This window comes from Thunnus albacares, chromosome 10 (assembly GCF_914725855.1).
Source record: "Thunnus albacares chromosome 10, fThuAlb1.1, whole genome shotgun sequence".
NCBI lineage: Eukaryota > Metazoa > Chordata > Actinopteri > Scombriformes > Scombridae > Thunnus > Thunnus albacares.
The window spans coordinates 32,280,289-32,296,271 of NC_058115.1; positions in this window are offsets into that span (position 1 = coordinate 32,280,289).

The following is a 15,983-nucleotide window of genomic DNA, read 5'->3' on the forward strand; positions in this document are numbered from 1 at the left end:
CTGCTTAGCATCAGCATGTTAGCATTGTCTTTAGTTTGGTTTCCATCCAAATTTAGTACAAATTTAAACCAATTTTTTCAGAAAAAAAAATCAAATTAAGGCGCATTTTCTTCCACTACTGTTAAAAGTCGGTGCCATTAAATCTCTTCATCATCGCTCCGCACAGATCTGATGTTTTCAGCTCTTCAGTGACGTTTAAGTCACATGATTCATGTACGTCATCATTTATTCACTCAGTCTGTTTGCTTTTTATCCACTCAACTATCTTTACACCTCAGACAATTTTCAGTGTTTCCACTCAGTTAGATAGAAACACACCTATTGTGAGCATGTTAGCATGTTAGCATGTTAGCTGCAGACTTGCTTTCAGACCAAAAAAGGTGATTTCAAATTGAAGTTCATTCCTTCTGGGCCTAATATACCTGTTCTGAATGCATTTTCTCTCCACAACGCTCCATATGAACCCATCAACCCATTCTGTCTGAGTCTGTCACTTTAAATTTACAGATCCTACCTGTTGGCATGTAGCCTACACACACACACACACACACACACACACACACACACACACACACACACGTTGCACTTTGAACCTGCGGCAAACAACACAAAGGACAGAATTCAAAACAACACAGAGCAGGTGCAGAACCTACCCGGAGGTCAGAGGTCAAATATCACTCAGAAACAATTATTAGCGGCGAAGAGTGAAGAGGTCAAAGGTTAATGAGGTCACAGTCCTACCAGCCCCCCTTCTTTCTCTGACTCCCTCGCCTGTCTGGACGCCACATTAATAGTCCAGCAGCGTCCTTCCTGCTTTTATACTGACCAACTCAGCCGTCTCTATGGTAACACGACGACGTGTGTGTGTGTGTGTGTGTGTGTGTGTGTGTGTGTGTGTGTGAGTGTGTGTGTGTGTGAGTGTGTGTGCGTGTGCTGACCTTAGTGTTTCCACTATATGCTTTCAACAGCAGCGTAATGATAGTCGCCACCGCTGAAATTTCACATTGTACATAACAATCACGACGAATGCAAAGCACACACACACACACACACACACACACACACACACACACACACACACACACACACACAGAGCGGGCAGCAGCAGAGAGGCCGCAGTGGAGAACCAGGTTCTATCAGTGAAACATAACGATTTAAACCAACTGACGACTACGCTCGTTACTGTAAGTGGCAGTAAAAACCTGTAAACCAGTATAAACCAGTGAAAAAGCGATATTTTCGACGGCTTTCCCATCTACCGCCGTGTGTGTGTGTTTCACACAACCACAACACACTGGTTAAGCTAATAGCTAATTGGTGCGAACAAGCTAAAACAAACGCTGTCTGTATTTAAACGCTCTCTAACGGTTTATCTTAGTTTGCCACGTATCTTAAAACTCTCGCAAATTCTTGTGAACTTAGCTACAGGCTGAGACCCCCCCCCCTCCCCCCCCTCTCTACCAGTGAGGAGGAGGAGTAGGAAGAGGAAGGATTGATACTGACTCATTCTCTCTAAACACAGCATGTTCATGTCAGAAATATTATTTATTTTACTGATATTCAGTTTATAAAGTGACTTTCGCTGTTCTAAACATAACTGTTGCAGCTCTGGAAACAATATTTAGTTATATTTTTTAAATATAAATCAATTCCTAATCCTGTTCTGAATTAGGATGACCTCATCGCACGTCGTTCCATCAGTGAGCATACTCGTTTCTCTTTTCTTCTCGCTAATGTCTGAGTGTACTGAATGTGATGTGAAAATGCAGTTTTTAGTCAAATAACATGTAATTTTATTGGGGGGGAGAACCCTCAACCCCCCCCCCCACGGCTGTGCTGAGTCATTTCATTCTTTGGCATTTATTACTATAACTGGTGCTATAACTATAGCTATCTGCAGCTCCAGAGTCCTGCTGGTGTCAAAAGCTTCCTGTAAATTATCACACACGGCTCAGTGAACATGAATACGCTTATCTGGAATAATTGTAAAGTACTTTTAAGTTATTTCACCGCTGCTGTGTGCAAATACGGGTCCTGGCAATGTGGGCTCTACCCCTCCCCTCCCAATCCTCCTCGCCACCACCGCCGCCTCCATCCAGTCCAACACAAAGCTCTGCCCTTGAGGAGACGAGTGTGTGTGTGTGTATTTGTGTGTGTGTATTTGTGTGTGTGTGTTGCCTGTCAGTCAGTTTATATAAGCCCTGAGTCGAGTGTTTGTTCTCTTCTCCCACATAAAGTCTATGATTACATGATTTTAAAGTGACATATTTGCATGTAAACAATCAGAGAAACGTCAAAATGTTTCAGTTTTATTATTTAAAAGAGCGTTTTAAACATTTATACACCTTTTTTTAAAGTGTTTAAACTTCCTTTTTTTGTGTGTGTGTGCACAAATACAGAGATCGATGTGTGTGATATGAGCTCTGGCTGTTTTGCAGATTTCCATAATGAGCTGCAGCAAATAGGAGGCAAAACACAGTCCAAAAATGTTTAAAAGTCCCCCGTCAGGCCCTTTTTTTCAAACAATCTTGGAACGACTTCTTTCTTTGCTGACCAGCATATGAACCACAGTTCCTGCTTCATATCTCGCTGCCTATCAGCTGTTTGAAGGAGAACAGATCACGTCATTTCTCCCCCTCTGCTGTTTACTTTGTTTGATTCATGATGTGTTACGGGACGCGAGCACAGCTACACGGTATCTGAGCACCGTACGAGTCAGGCTGCGGAAAGGTCAAGTAGGCTAACATGAAGTTCACTGGTATTCTATATTTTTTATTATCGTCAACGATTCCGATGAAAAAAGACCCAAAACGGTAACGTTCTCGTCTCTAAACAGTTTCTGGCTTTCAGCTCCGAGATCTTTGGATCCTTCTAACGCCGTCATGATATCAGATTATCTTGGCCAAAAGAATTCAAAATAAACTCAGATATAATGTTATCAGTCAAATCATCTTTAACTTGGTTTATTGTGTGTTTTGCCTCTTTTCTGGCCGTGTAGGGAGGCAGAGAGAGAGAGTCGGTAACCATAACGACATACAGGCCTCTCAGTTTCAATTATCCATCAAGAAAAACTATTTCAATGGATTATAAACAGTTAAACTGTTTATAAACAGTTAAACTGTTTATAATAATAATAATAATAATGAACTTTATTTATTTATATAGCACAGAGTTACAAAGTATTTTACATACTGTAGCATTAAAACACTTTTACTGTTATAAACAGTTTTAGCTTTTAACTATTTTAACCGTTTATTCAACACTTTTAGAGATTTACGTTTAGCTAACTGTTTCATCTGTTTGTAATAATAGTAATTAGAATAATATACTGGATTTATACAGCATATTTTAAGAGTGTTACAAAGTACAAAATTAAAACAATTCAGCGCCGCAATTAAAATGAAATCCAGCTGTTATAAACAGCTGAAAGCTAAACTATGCTAACTATGTCTCTGTTTGGACTCATCTGCTCGCTAACTCTCAATGCAGCATCTGGAGTTAAACTGTTCAATTTCATCACTTTTTAATAAGTTGAGCTGCTCCACAGTCTTTCTAGTTACTAGTTTTTGGAGGATATAGAAGATATATCAGGCTTGGATTTGTTGACAATAAGAACATGATGCTCTCACAAAGTCAAGTTAAGGCTCCTCATAAGTTTTCACTCTGGGAAAAATGGTTTTGGTTAATATTTTTAAATGAGCAACAGCAGAGCGACACACCCAGAAACACCCGGCGCTACAGTTAAACCTCGATAAAGTATTTTCCACGTCACCAGACCTGTTAATGTTCACACTAAATACTCATAATCAGTTTGCTCAGCGACAGTTTCAGTCCATTAAATGATCACTGGTTTAAAACAGGTTTTTTTTTTTATTCTTTAATGAAAAACGTCTGGCGGCTCTGCAGTCTGACACACACAAGACTTCCTGTACATTTATGTTTCTTCTGCGGTCCAGCTGTCAGGACAAAAAAAAAAAAGAAAATGTAATGGCAGCCATTAGCCGAGGCTGGCTAGCAGCTTTTTCTCCACAGAAAATTACAGTAATTTCACTGCAGCGGCTAAAAAAATAGTCCAGACAGCAAGAAAGTGTCCGTCATTAGTCAGATACAGCTGAGAGGAAGGTGTGAAGTACTAATACTCGGACGTTTCTCCAGCTCAAGTACAAATACTGCTGGAAACGTAGATCAATTTAAAATAATTAGATCTTCATTTAAACGCGTCACATCTACTCGCCTTTTTTAAATGGACGCAACAAGAATGAAAATTGGTTCTTTAGCCCCGGTAGGGTGTGAAAAAGAAAAGAAAAATTTAAAAAAAAAACCTTTTAGTGAGCAGAGAAGGCTTATAAGTACACTGAATAACAAGTAAAACCAGTAAAACCAGGACAGAATAAGTAGCAGTTCTCCTGATTTCACAGTTAGCAGACTGGACTTCCTTTGTTCAGGTTTTACCTCAAAAAGAACCTGCTGGTCCTGATGAAAGACCCAGAAACTATCAGCCATTATAGATAATGTGATGCGTGTCGGTGTCGGACTTGAGTGCAGCTTTTAGGTGGTTGTACTTTATTTGAGTGTTTTCATTTTATGATACTTTATACTTCACATTATAACCATATTTATCTGACAGCTGTACTGACTTTAAGTTTACAAAATACAATACATTCATAAAGTATTTTTGGCTTGTGACACCTTACAAGAAAAAAACGAAGTGTGTAGTTTCAGATGTCAAAGAGACGTTTCCCCCTCTAAACTTCTCACATTTCAGTTACTGACATGAAACCAGAAGGTCAAGAGGTCAAGTTATAGATAGATATATATGTATATCCAGAGAAATGAAACCAGCACTTGTTGTCTTCAACATGGTAACAAACTGAGACTGAAACTGAAAAACTCAGAAGTATCACTTCTGCCGTTGTCGACCTCTGTTCCACCTTCTCACATTTTCCTTTCCAAAGTCCATTAACACGTCTCATGCGAGTTACAAAATATTACACAATGACTCTGTGTTGTTGTATTTTTTTTTTTGTGTGTGTGAGGAAAATTACATCTGAAAGAAAGATTTTAATCTGGTCAATCTGACAGACAGGAATGTGCAAAACCGCCTACTAATTTAGTTTAATAGCCCCACTTATGATAATATTACTGTATTATATGATACTTATTATTAGAAGCAGCATAATAATATTTAATGTTTCTTTTGTTAGTTACAGTTTTTGATGTAAATGTCTTGATCTACCTGTTATTGGATAATGTATCTAAAACATAACTCAGCTCATGAATAAATAATACCAGCAGCTGTAGTAGCAGTAGTAGTAATAGTAGTAGTAGTAGTAGTAGTAATAGTAGTAGTAGTAGTAGTTTTATAGTATTTACAGTAGTGGAGTAGTATTGTTGTACCCAGTCAGGTCATGTATGTATTCACAGGTTGGAACAGGTATGATGGAGAGATGGAGATACATGCTTTATCTCCAGTGGTGATAGGGGGAGGGGGATTGGGGGGGGTTACCTGGTCACACAAAGGGGCCTTTGTAATACACACACACACACACACACACACACACACATAGAGCGACATTATTTTTCCAACAACACACACATTCCTGAACACCGACATCACTCAGCAGAATGTAATCCTCTCAGCCCTCAGTGTGTGTGTGTGTGTGTGTGTGTGTGTGTGTCAGACAGCAAGGTGTTTGTCAGACGGCAGTGGGCGGAGCTTACAGGCTCAGGTGAATGAAGCCGCAGCATCAGAATCTGTTCAACAGGTGACAATGTATCATGTAAACAGTCTTTTATGCGATTTCACTGAGCATGCTCGTGACAATCAGGTGTTTCTAGGAGATCAGAATAAATAAATAAATAAATAGATAAATACTACATCACCTCAAATATTTTACCTTCCAGATTAACGTCGAACGATTTAAGACTCGTGTTTAATGACTTGAGACTCGTGTCAGATCGGTTGTGACTCCAGCAGCACAACGCAAAGAGTTCACGAGAACATACTGTACACACATGTTCTCAGAGAGGCAGAACGTCGGAGGAAAAAATAGAACATGAAGCGAAAACAAAACAACAACAACAACAACAAAAAAAAAACCTCTTCTCTCAGCCTGCTCTCTATTATTTAGATGTAGCGGTTTATTTAAACCGATCTATACAGAACCTCGAGAACTGTGAAGGAACTCTCCTATTCAGCCTCTCTCTCTCCATCTCTGTCTGTCTCTGTCTATCTCGGTCGCCCCCTCAGGCCTGTGATTGTGTTTGAGCCACTGAGACGACTCAATACAAAGATCAGTGTGTGTGTGTGTGTATGTGTGTGTGTATGTGTGTGTGTGTTTTACTTTTATGTGGAGCCAGAAATCAAAAACACAAGAAACATAATTTTGTTATTGTGTGTTCAGTGTGTGTGTGTGTGTGTGTCTTTATGTGTGTGTGTGTGTGTGTATGTGTGTGTTTGTGTGTGTGTGCGTGTGCGTGTTGTCTTGCCACCTGCTCCAGCAACACAAGCGAAGTGGAACGGAATCACGCCTGAGGGTTCACACACACACACACACACACACACACACACACACACACACACATACACACACAAATAAACAGGAACAAAACAGGCGAGATACCATGGAGAGAAGAGGGGGAGGAGGAGGAGGAGGAGGAGGAGGGGGAGGAGGGGGAATGTGGGTTTGGTAAAGAGGGAGAAAATGAGGAGGAGGAGGAGGAGATGAAGGGGAGTACAAAACACCTAACACACACATACAGTTGTGTTTCCATCACTTCAGAGGACATTACATTCATTTAAGGCTGCGACTAGTGATTCTTCATTGATAAAATGTCACAAAATAGTGAGAAATGTTTGTTATTATTTCTTAGAGCCCGAGGTGACGTCATCATATGTCGATTTGTCTGATCAACAGTCCAAAATCCAAAGTTTAATGTCATGTATGACACAGAAAAATTGTCACATTTGAGAAGCTGCAACCAGCAAACGTTTAGCATTCTTCCTTAAAAAATGACAAAAACAATTATTCCATTATCAAAATAGCTGCTGGTTAATTTTCTGTCTATCTATCGTCGCAGCTCTACATTCATTCAGCCCCGATTACTACAAGCCTAACATTAAAGGATACGACCAAACCAACAATATTCCTCTGTGCCGTCGACCTCCGTCGTCGTCCAAAAGCTGTTAAAAACACGTCAATGAGCCGCACCGCTGCACTGAGTGACACGTTCCTTCATCATGAAGAGTCAGTCTCTGGAGGCAGACGTCACTGAACACGTGCAGGAACGCAGCTTCACTAGCTTGTTGTGTAGCTAGTAGCACTAGTAGCAGCAGTGGTTGTGCTAGTAGTATTAGAGGCAGTAGTTAGTAGTTTCACTAACAGTAGTAGTAGTAGTAGTAGTAGTAATGGTAGTACTAACAGTAATTGTTTAACCAGTATTAGCAGTATAATAGCAGTAGCACTTCCTATTGCTAGCTTGTCATGCTACTACATATCACAACCTGTTGACTTTATATTGAAAAGCAACATTTTCTGTACATTTAAAGCTCTATACTTTCATTCTGGGGCTCTATTAGAATATCTTTGCATGATTCACAGTTCAAAAAACTCCTTATTTATCTTATATTGGCCCTTTATGCAGCCCCTCAGTTCAGCCTCTGTCTGAAACAGGCCAATTTAGTTCCTGTCTCTTTAAGGCCCCGCCTCCCGAGGAGCCCACTCTGTTCTGATTGGTCAGATCTTGGAAGCTGCCCCTCGGCAGACATCCACAGGCTACGTCAACAAACCATGCAACAAACCATAGTAGCTGGATGTCACTACTTTTTCTCGTTGTTTACTCAAAAAGTCAACTTCTCAAATACATCCGCACATATTCGAGCCAGAGTCCAATCCGAAATATGAGAGTGGACAACGCAAACAACACATGGAAAAACCTTAGCAACAACCTTAGCAACCAAGGCCATTTATGAGCATGTGCAACGATCTGACATCAGCTCATCAGCAAGATAGAAAAAAAACGTTGCAAATGAAGTGTTCAGGGCAGGTTTAAACCCTGGATTTTGACTTGCAGGCAGCTTTTCTACATACTTTAACCTCAAGTTTTGGAAGTCAGTTTTATTTATATAACACCAAATCATAACAGAAGTTACATAGAGCAGACTGTACTCTTCAATTTATACAGACCCAACATTCGGCCATGAGCAGCACTCGGCGATGATGGCGGCAAAGAAAAATTCTCTTTTAACAGGAAGAAACCTCAAGCAGGTCCAGGCTCTAGGTGGGCGGCCATCTGCCTCGACCGGTCGGGTCGAGAGAGAAAGACACAGGTGCACGGCAACAATAATAATAACAATAACAACAATAACAATAGAAATGTGACTAATGATAATAGTGGTAGCAGTGGGCGTCAAGCAGGACCGAGAGGACAGCAAGGCGGTCGGCAGCCACGGGTCACCTGCGAGATGAGAAAGCACAAAACTCCGGGGAAGATGCCAAGTTAGTAACATGCATTAATGGGGCATGAATGCGTACAGATGGAGAGAGAGAGGAGCTCAGTGTGTGTGTGTGTGTGTGTGTGTGTGTGTCTCAAACAGGGCTGGTAGCAGGTGGTATGACTCAGGAGAGGAGGAGGTCACTGCCCTGCATCACACACAAACACACACACACATGCACACACACACACATGCACGCACACCTGTAGGTGGGGTCAGAGGTCATATGCTGTACAGCTGCTCTGTACACTGGGCTGCTGGACTCTGTCTGTCTGCAGGAACACACATACACACATACACACACACACAAACATGCAGAGACAACATGGCTGCGTGTTGTTGTCAGCAGCAGCAGCAGCAGCGGTCCAGATGCTGCTAACATTAATGTACTCGCAGTGTGACGGTGTTGTTTTGTAGGACAGCAGCAGAACAAGAGAACAGAAATACAGAAGAACAAAAGGTTGTTTTATATTTAATCAGTTCAGATTCTTTGTGTTGATTCAGCTTCTTCCAGTTTGAAGAGAAACTAAAATGTGTTAAAAAATGAAAAAGCAGATTTAAGCTGTTGCAGTAGTGGCAGAATTAGTAGTAGTTTAACCAGTAGTAGCAGTAGTATTAATACAAGTAGCAGTTCTAGTAGTAGTAGAAGCAGTAACAGTAGTAGTGTTGGCAGTAATAGTCTCAGTAGTAGCTGCAGAGGTTGTACTAGAAGTAGCAGCAACAGCAGCAGTATTCTCAGTAGTAGTTCCACTAACAGTAGTAGTAGTAGTACTTGCAGTAGTATTTGCAGTAGCAGCAACACTGGTTATAATCATAGTATCAGTAGTATAAATACTAGTATCAGTAGTAGTTTTGCTAGCATGAATAGCAGCAGTAGTAGTACTAACAGTAGTAATAGTAATAGCAGGAGGAAGAAGAGTAGTAGTAATAAGAGTCGTGGTAATATAAGTTGCAGAAGTAGTTCCTCTAACAGTAGTAATACTTGCAGTAGTATTTGCAGCAGTTGCAGTAGCAGCAACACTGGTTATAATCATAGTATCAGTAGTAGTTTTACTGTTATAGTAGTAGTTTTACTGGCATGAGTAGCAGTAGTAGTAGTACTAACAGTAGTAATAGTAGTAGCAGGAGGAAGAAGAGTAGTAGTACTAACAGTAGTGGCAGTATTAGTTGCAGAAGTAGTTCCTCTAATAGTAGTAATAGTAGCAGGAGGAAGAAGAGTAGTACTAACAGTAGTAGTAGTAGCACGAGGAGTAGTAGTACTAACAGTAGTGGCAGTATTAGATGCAGAAGTAGTTCCTCTAATAGTAGTAATAGTAGCAGGAGGAAGAAGAGTAGTACTAACAGTAGTAGTAGTAGCAGGAGGAGTAGTACTACTAACAGTAGTAGCAGGAGGAGGAGTAGTAGTACTAACAGTAGTAGCAGGAGGAGTAGTAGTAGTACTAACAGTAGTAGTAGTAGCAGGAGTAGTAGTAGTACTAACAGTAGTAGTAGTAGCAGGAGGAGGAGTACTAACAGTAGTGGCAGTATTAGATGCAGAGGTTCGCTAGTAGCAGCAGTAGCAGTAGTACCATTAACAGTAGTAATACCAGTAGTAGTCATAGTGGTAGTAGTTCCAATAACAGTAGTAGTATCAGTATTAGTATCAGCAGTAGTGGCAATATTAGTTGTAGTAGTTTCACTGCAGTAGAGGTAGTACCAGTAGAAGTAGTAGAGTCAGTATCAGCAGTAGTTCTACTAACAGTACCGGTACCAGTATCATATCAGTATCATTAACACTAACAGTGTCAGTACCGAAATCAGCATCAGTACCAGTAGTACTAGTACCAGTAGTACTAGTACAGTACTAGTAGTAATACAGTATTTGAGGGTACAGAGTGCAGTAATTTGCAGCAGATGCTAAGTGACGATCAGGACTGTCAGCAGCGAGCGAGGAGAGAGTGACAGAACAACTCAGCGTGTTAGAGGACCTTCTGCCAAGTGTACAGTCTCTGGCAGTCACCGCGGCAACCGCCTCCGTCTGCATCCTGACTGACAGGTGTCTGCGAGGGAAGTGACAGCTACCGGGGAGAGAGAGAGAGAGAGAGAGAGAGAGAGAGAGAGAGAGAGAGAAAGAGCAAACATGACTTAATCAATCAGGAAATAAAACATAATGACCAGCAGCTCCTCCCTTCCTTCGTCTTATTTAATTAGAACAGCGTCTCTGTACAGTAATTGATCACGTGATGCGGGTCTGCTGCGGTACCTTGTCTTTGTAACTTCCTGTTTAGTGTTTACTTCCTGCAGCTCTGGACTCTCTCCGCCACACAGCCGATAAACAAGAAGAAGCAGAATCAGCGAGCGGCTTCATCATCACTGTCTGTCTGCTCAGAGTTCATCTTTTTACTGTTTGATTTAAACACAAACAAACAGGAACTCTGACTGTTTGTACAAATATATATATATATATATATATATATATATATATATATATATATATATATATATATATATATGACCTTCCCTGACTGTATCATGTCATTTCTGTTTATCACTAAACCCTCAAAGTATTTTGTTTCTTTAAACAAGCGGAATAATCTGCAAGTGTTTGTAATACAAACACACTTTTTTTCAGAATAAAGTGTTTGAAAGACGTAGACTTTTAGGACACATAATGACTTGATAAGAGTCTTTTAGTGTTCAAAAATCTGTCTCTGTTTACGTCTTCATACGTCATCTTGTTGCAAACGTCGCTACGATGAAAGTTCTCGTTTTGTTTGTTTTCATTGAGCCTCTTGCAGTAACCGTTTAAACTAACAGAGTCGTTTTTAAGAGTGATTTAAGACTTCTCGTACTTCGTATTTAAAAGTGGGACACGACTGCTGATAAACGTGTCTTTTTGGGAACATTTTTGTGAATTGAAACTCGCCCACGAACGGAGCGGAGCACGTCGCCTCGTATGGACGTTTTAGGGGTGTTGATGATGCTCGTGAACGTTCGGCTCCTCGTGAACGAGCGACCTTCATCCTGCAGAGTTTTACTACGAGTTTGTGACGTTCAGAGAGTTTATTGAAGCAAACGGCACTTAAAAAAAAAGTCAGTTTTTAAGAGTTTAAGAAGAAAATGTTCTTGCATGAGGCCTGATGTTTTACTCATCATCCTCATCTACATCTTAATTATGCACATCACTCTAATCTTCCTCATATTTGTCTTCATCATCCTCCTCATCTTGTTCCCCTCTGTTCTCATCACCCCCCCTTCATTCTCTACTTCCTCGTCTTTACCAACTTCGTCGTGTTTATCTTCATCATCTTACCATCTAATAAAATGATCATCCTCATCTTCATCACCCCATTAATCTTCATCCTCCTCCTCCTCCTGCTCCTCCTCCTCTTCCTCCTCTGCTCTCAGCCAGGCAGGATTTTACACTCTGCAGACTTTAACCGTAAATACTGTTTTTACCTCTCAACTAGTTTATATGTCTCTTTGTCTCTCTCTCTCTCAAATACACACACACACACACACACACACACACACATATAAACACACACACAGCAATACACACTCACACACACACACACACACACACAGAAATACATGCACACACACACACACACACCCTGGGACGCCCTCCTCTGCCCTCGTCATGCTCTGCCCTGCAGGGTCCAGGGATTTTATGACTGGCAGAGGAGTTTGTGTGTGTGTGTTTTTGCTTGCGTGTGTGTGTGTGTGTGTGTGTGTGTGTGTGTGTGTGTGTGTGTGTGTGTTGGTTAACTGCTTCAGCGCTGAGGCAGAAAATGACGCAGCGGTCGGCTGAGCTCAGAGAGGTTTTATAGAACAGGAGGATCTCCATCCTCCCTCCATCGTAACCTGCTTCTTTCCTTCTGTTTCCTCCTTCTTTCCTTCCCTTCCTTCCTCTTTTCTTCTGTCTTTTTTGTTTTCCTTTCCTCTCTCCTTTCTCTTCCCACCTGTCCTTTTTCTTTTCTTTTACATCTTTCCTTCTGTCTCCTCTCCTCCTTCCTGCCTTCACTCGCTTCCCTCTACTCTCTTCACCTTCCTTTCTTTTTCCTTTCTCTTTCTCTTTCTTCTCCTCTCTCTCCCACTTTCTTCCTTATCCTTCTCTTCCTCTCATCCTTTTTATTCCCTCCGTCTCTCCTCCTTTCTTCTCCTCCCCCCCCTCCTTCCCTTCCCTCTACTTTTTTTTTTTTTTTATTTAATATGGCCGCCTCGTTCTTCACCTTGAATCACCTCTCCTTCCTCCGCTCAGACTGTGGAGCGGAGATAAGAGAGGGAGCGAGAGAGAGAGAGAGGGAGAGAGAGAGATGTTGTCGTTCTTTACGAGGCGTTTTCTCCGCGTATCATCTGAAGTGTCTGTTTGGATGGGAAACACTCGTCTCCTCCTCCCCCTCTCTCTCTCTCTCCCTCTCTCTCTCTCTCTTTATCTCTCCCTCTTATCACCTCTCCGTCTTTATCTCCTCGCCATTCCTCATCCTCTCACTCAGCGCCGTACGCTTCCCTCTTCCTTTTCCTACTCTTCCTCTTCATTGTATCCAGTCACAAGAATATAAAGTAAATATATGTATATATATATAAATATAAAGAGGAGGGAGTTCAGTGTTTTTGCTGCCAACATGTCCCACTCTGCAAAATAACATCCGAAATCTTAATTTACTGCACGCTACTGAGGAAGCTGCTGGTTGTTTGATATATAGGAAGTAGTGAACGAGTAAACGAGGATTTAAAACACTGGGAATCTACACAGTGAGCGAGACGTGTGAGCTGCTGACCGACGGCACAAGTTTACTGAACTAAAATAGTTTCCGTGTCGGCTCCACACGAACAAATCAACAGTGTTTGTATTTATCGATTCACTGATTTTATTTTTCCCCGCTCGCTCGCCGTAGCGATCGAAGGGGAATCTGCCTGTAGGGGGAACCAGGAGCCGATGGATCAATAATGTGCAAAAGTTTTAGGCGCTAAAAGTAAAGCAAGGATGCTTTTAAAGAATGTTATTTATCAATTAACTTGATGCAAAGTTGAGTAAACAGCAGAAACATAAAGTAAATCAATATGTTGCTGTGAGCAGCTTTGCCTAAAAGTTCTCCTCGGTGTTTCGGGGACTCAGCAGGTCCTGCATCCTGGAGAAGTTCTTCTTCTGTCTCTTCATGTTAATCACAGACTGACTCCGTGATGTTGAGACCATCTGTTGCAGGACTGGCTGGATGTTTGGGTTCGTCGTCCTGCTGCATGATGATCAGACGCCTCCATGATGGTGCACATCACTGTATAGATGATTAATAAGTTCAGCTGTGTATTTGTGTGATTTAAACATCAGATTACGCTTCACTAAACGCAACAGAGAAGAGAAAAAGAATAGACCTCAGAGTGCAGAGTGGGTTGATTTTTATAAGTCTGAGTTCATCCTGCAGGTTGTTCCTGCAGTTGTGGAGCTCTGTCCTCTTTCATTCTTACATCTTGAGGTGAGATCTGCCAGCAAATTCCTGTCTGAGGACCTGAGAGTACGTGCAGGCTGATAGGAGGGCGAGTAATTCAGAAATACAGTCTGGAGCCGAGCCATGAAGTGCTTTTAAAAGTTGAAGCAGAATCTGAAGATCGATCCCGTAATAAACTGGTAGCCGATGTAGAGACATTAAGAGAGGAGTAATATGATATCTTCTCCTGTTTTTTTTTTTTTTTGTCAGTAATCTGGCTGCTGCTTTCTGCGTTATTCGGAGTCGAGTATGAAGTGTTTTCTGATTTATGCCTGGAAGGAGTCTATTACAGTAATCTAAATGTGAGGAAATGAAAGCATGTGTCTCTGAAGCTCTGACGTGAACGGATGACAAATTAAAGCAGGAATCAAAGGAGACACTGAGATTTCTGACAGAAGACATAGTGTTCTGGGAAAAAAAAGGGGATTTTTTAAATCTGTATCCAGATTGTCAGGGTCAATGATAATGATCTCACTTTTATCTGGATTTAACTGCAGAAAGTTAGCACACATCCAGTTTTTTAAATGTCAATTAGACACTCATTTACGGGCGGAACGAGCCGTTAGGGAGGTTTTTTCAGGCTTCACCGGGACCTTTAGCTGCGTATCATCAGCATAAAAACGGTAGTCAGTGCCTATTAATTTGTCATGTCATGGGGGGGGGGGGTGATGCAACCCCAGATCACTTCTTTATGCAACCCCGGATCACTTCTTTAGCATGATGTCAGCTTTATTTTAAATTTCCCCAAAGCTGCAGCGTTCATCCACAGCTTCCTCATCATCAGCTTTATGAGTGTTGATTGTTACGGGCAGCGTTTACATCGTGCTGCACATGTATGTTTTTCACTTCCTCTGCACGTTTTATTTTTTTTATAAATATTTCATGCGTGGGATCAGTGGGTTTGGTTTGTGGAGCGGATCTTCATTCAAGCATTTAAGGAGGCTTCAGTCGGGTCCTCAAATGCAGCACTTTAGCTCTCAGTGTGTGTTTCTGTGTGTGTGTGTGTGTGTGTGTGTTTCTGTTTCTGTGTGTGTGTGTGTGTGTGTGTGTGTGCAGCAAACAGCTGTTTCTCTCTCTCTCTCTCTCTCTAATCCTCTGGTTTTGACCTCAGCTCTTTCATTTAATCTTTTTTCTTTATTTTAATTTCACTACAATCTGTTTTTATCGGTAGAAACGAGAGATTTTATTGTGAAAAGCAACAATATATTTAAATAAAAAAAATAACAAAAATACATAACTAATACATGAAATACCAGGACTCTGCCTCTCTCTCTCTCTCTCTCTCTCTCTCTCTCTCTCTCTCTCTCTCTCTCTCTCTCTCTCTCTGTCTCTCTCTGTCTCTCTGTGTCTCTCTTGCTCTGGCTGGATTAGTGGCTCGTCCTAATCTCTCTGGAGGTTAAATTAGAGGATTGAGGTCGGATGTTAACACACAACTCCACATCTGTGACTTTTTCTTTGCTTTTTTTTTTTTCTTTCTTTTCCTCTTTCTTACTTTTTTTTTTTTTTTTTTCTTTCTGGAGCTGAAAAATTTCCCTGAAGGTTTGTGTGTGTGTGTGTGTGTGTGTGTGTGTGTGTGTGTGTGTGTGTGTGTGTGAATCCTGTTAAAGCTGCCACAGAAGCTCAGAAACAGAAAATAACAAATCTGTTCTGCGTCGTCGGTGTGTTTTTGTCGGACGGCGGCGTTCAGCGAGCTGTCAGATACCTGACGAGCGGAGGGGCTTCGGTTCACTTCAGTTCAATTCCATTCACTTTATTTGTAGAGAGATACGTAGAGTCGTATAATTAACAGGAACATGTTAAAATACACATTATGATACTGATAATAGTGCAATATTATTATAGTGCAGTATACAGGGGTCATGGTACGAAGTGGACGGATGAGTTAGCAGTCCTGGGCCGAAGCCATGTGCAAGTCACTGTGTTGGTGTGTGTGTGTGTGTGTGTGGTTTGTGGGGGGGGGTGGCTGACCTTAGCATCTGCCGCTCACATAGGGTGGAGCAGACTTTGACTGTGCTCTGCGG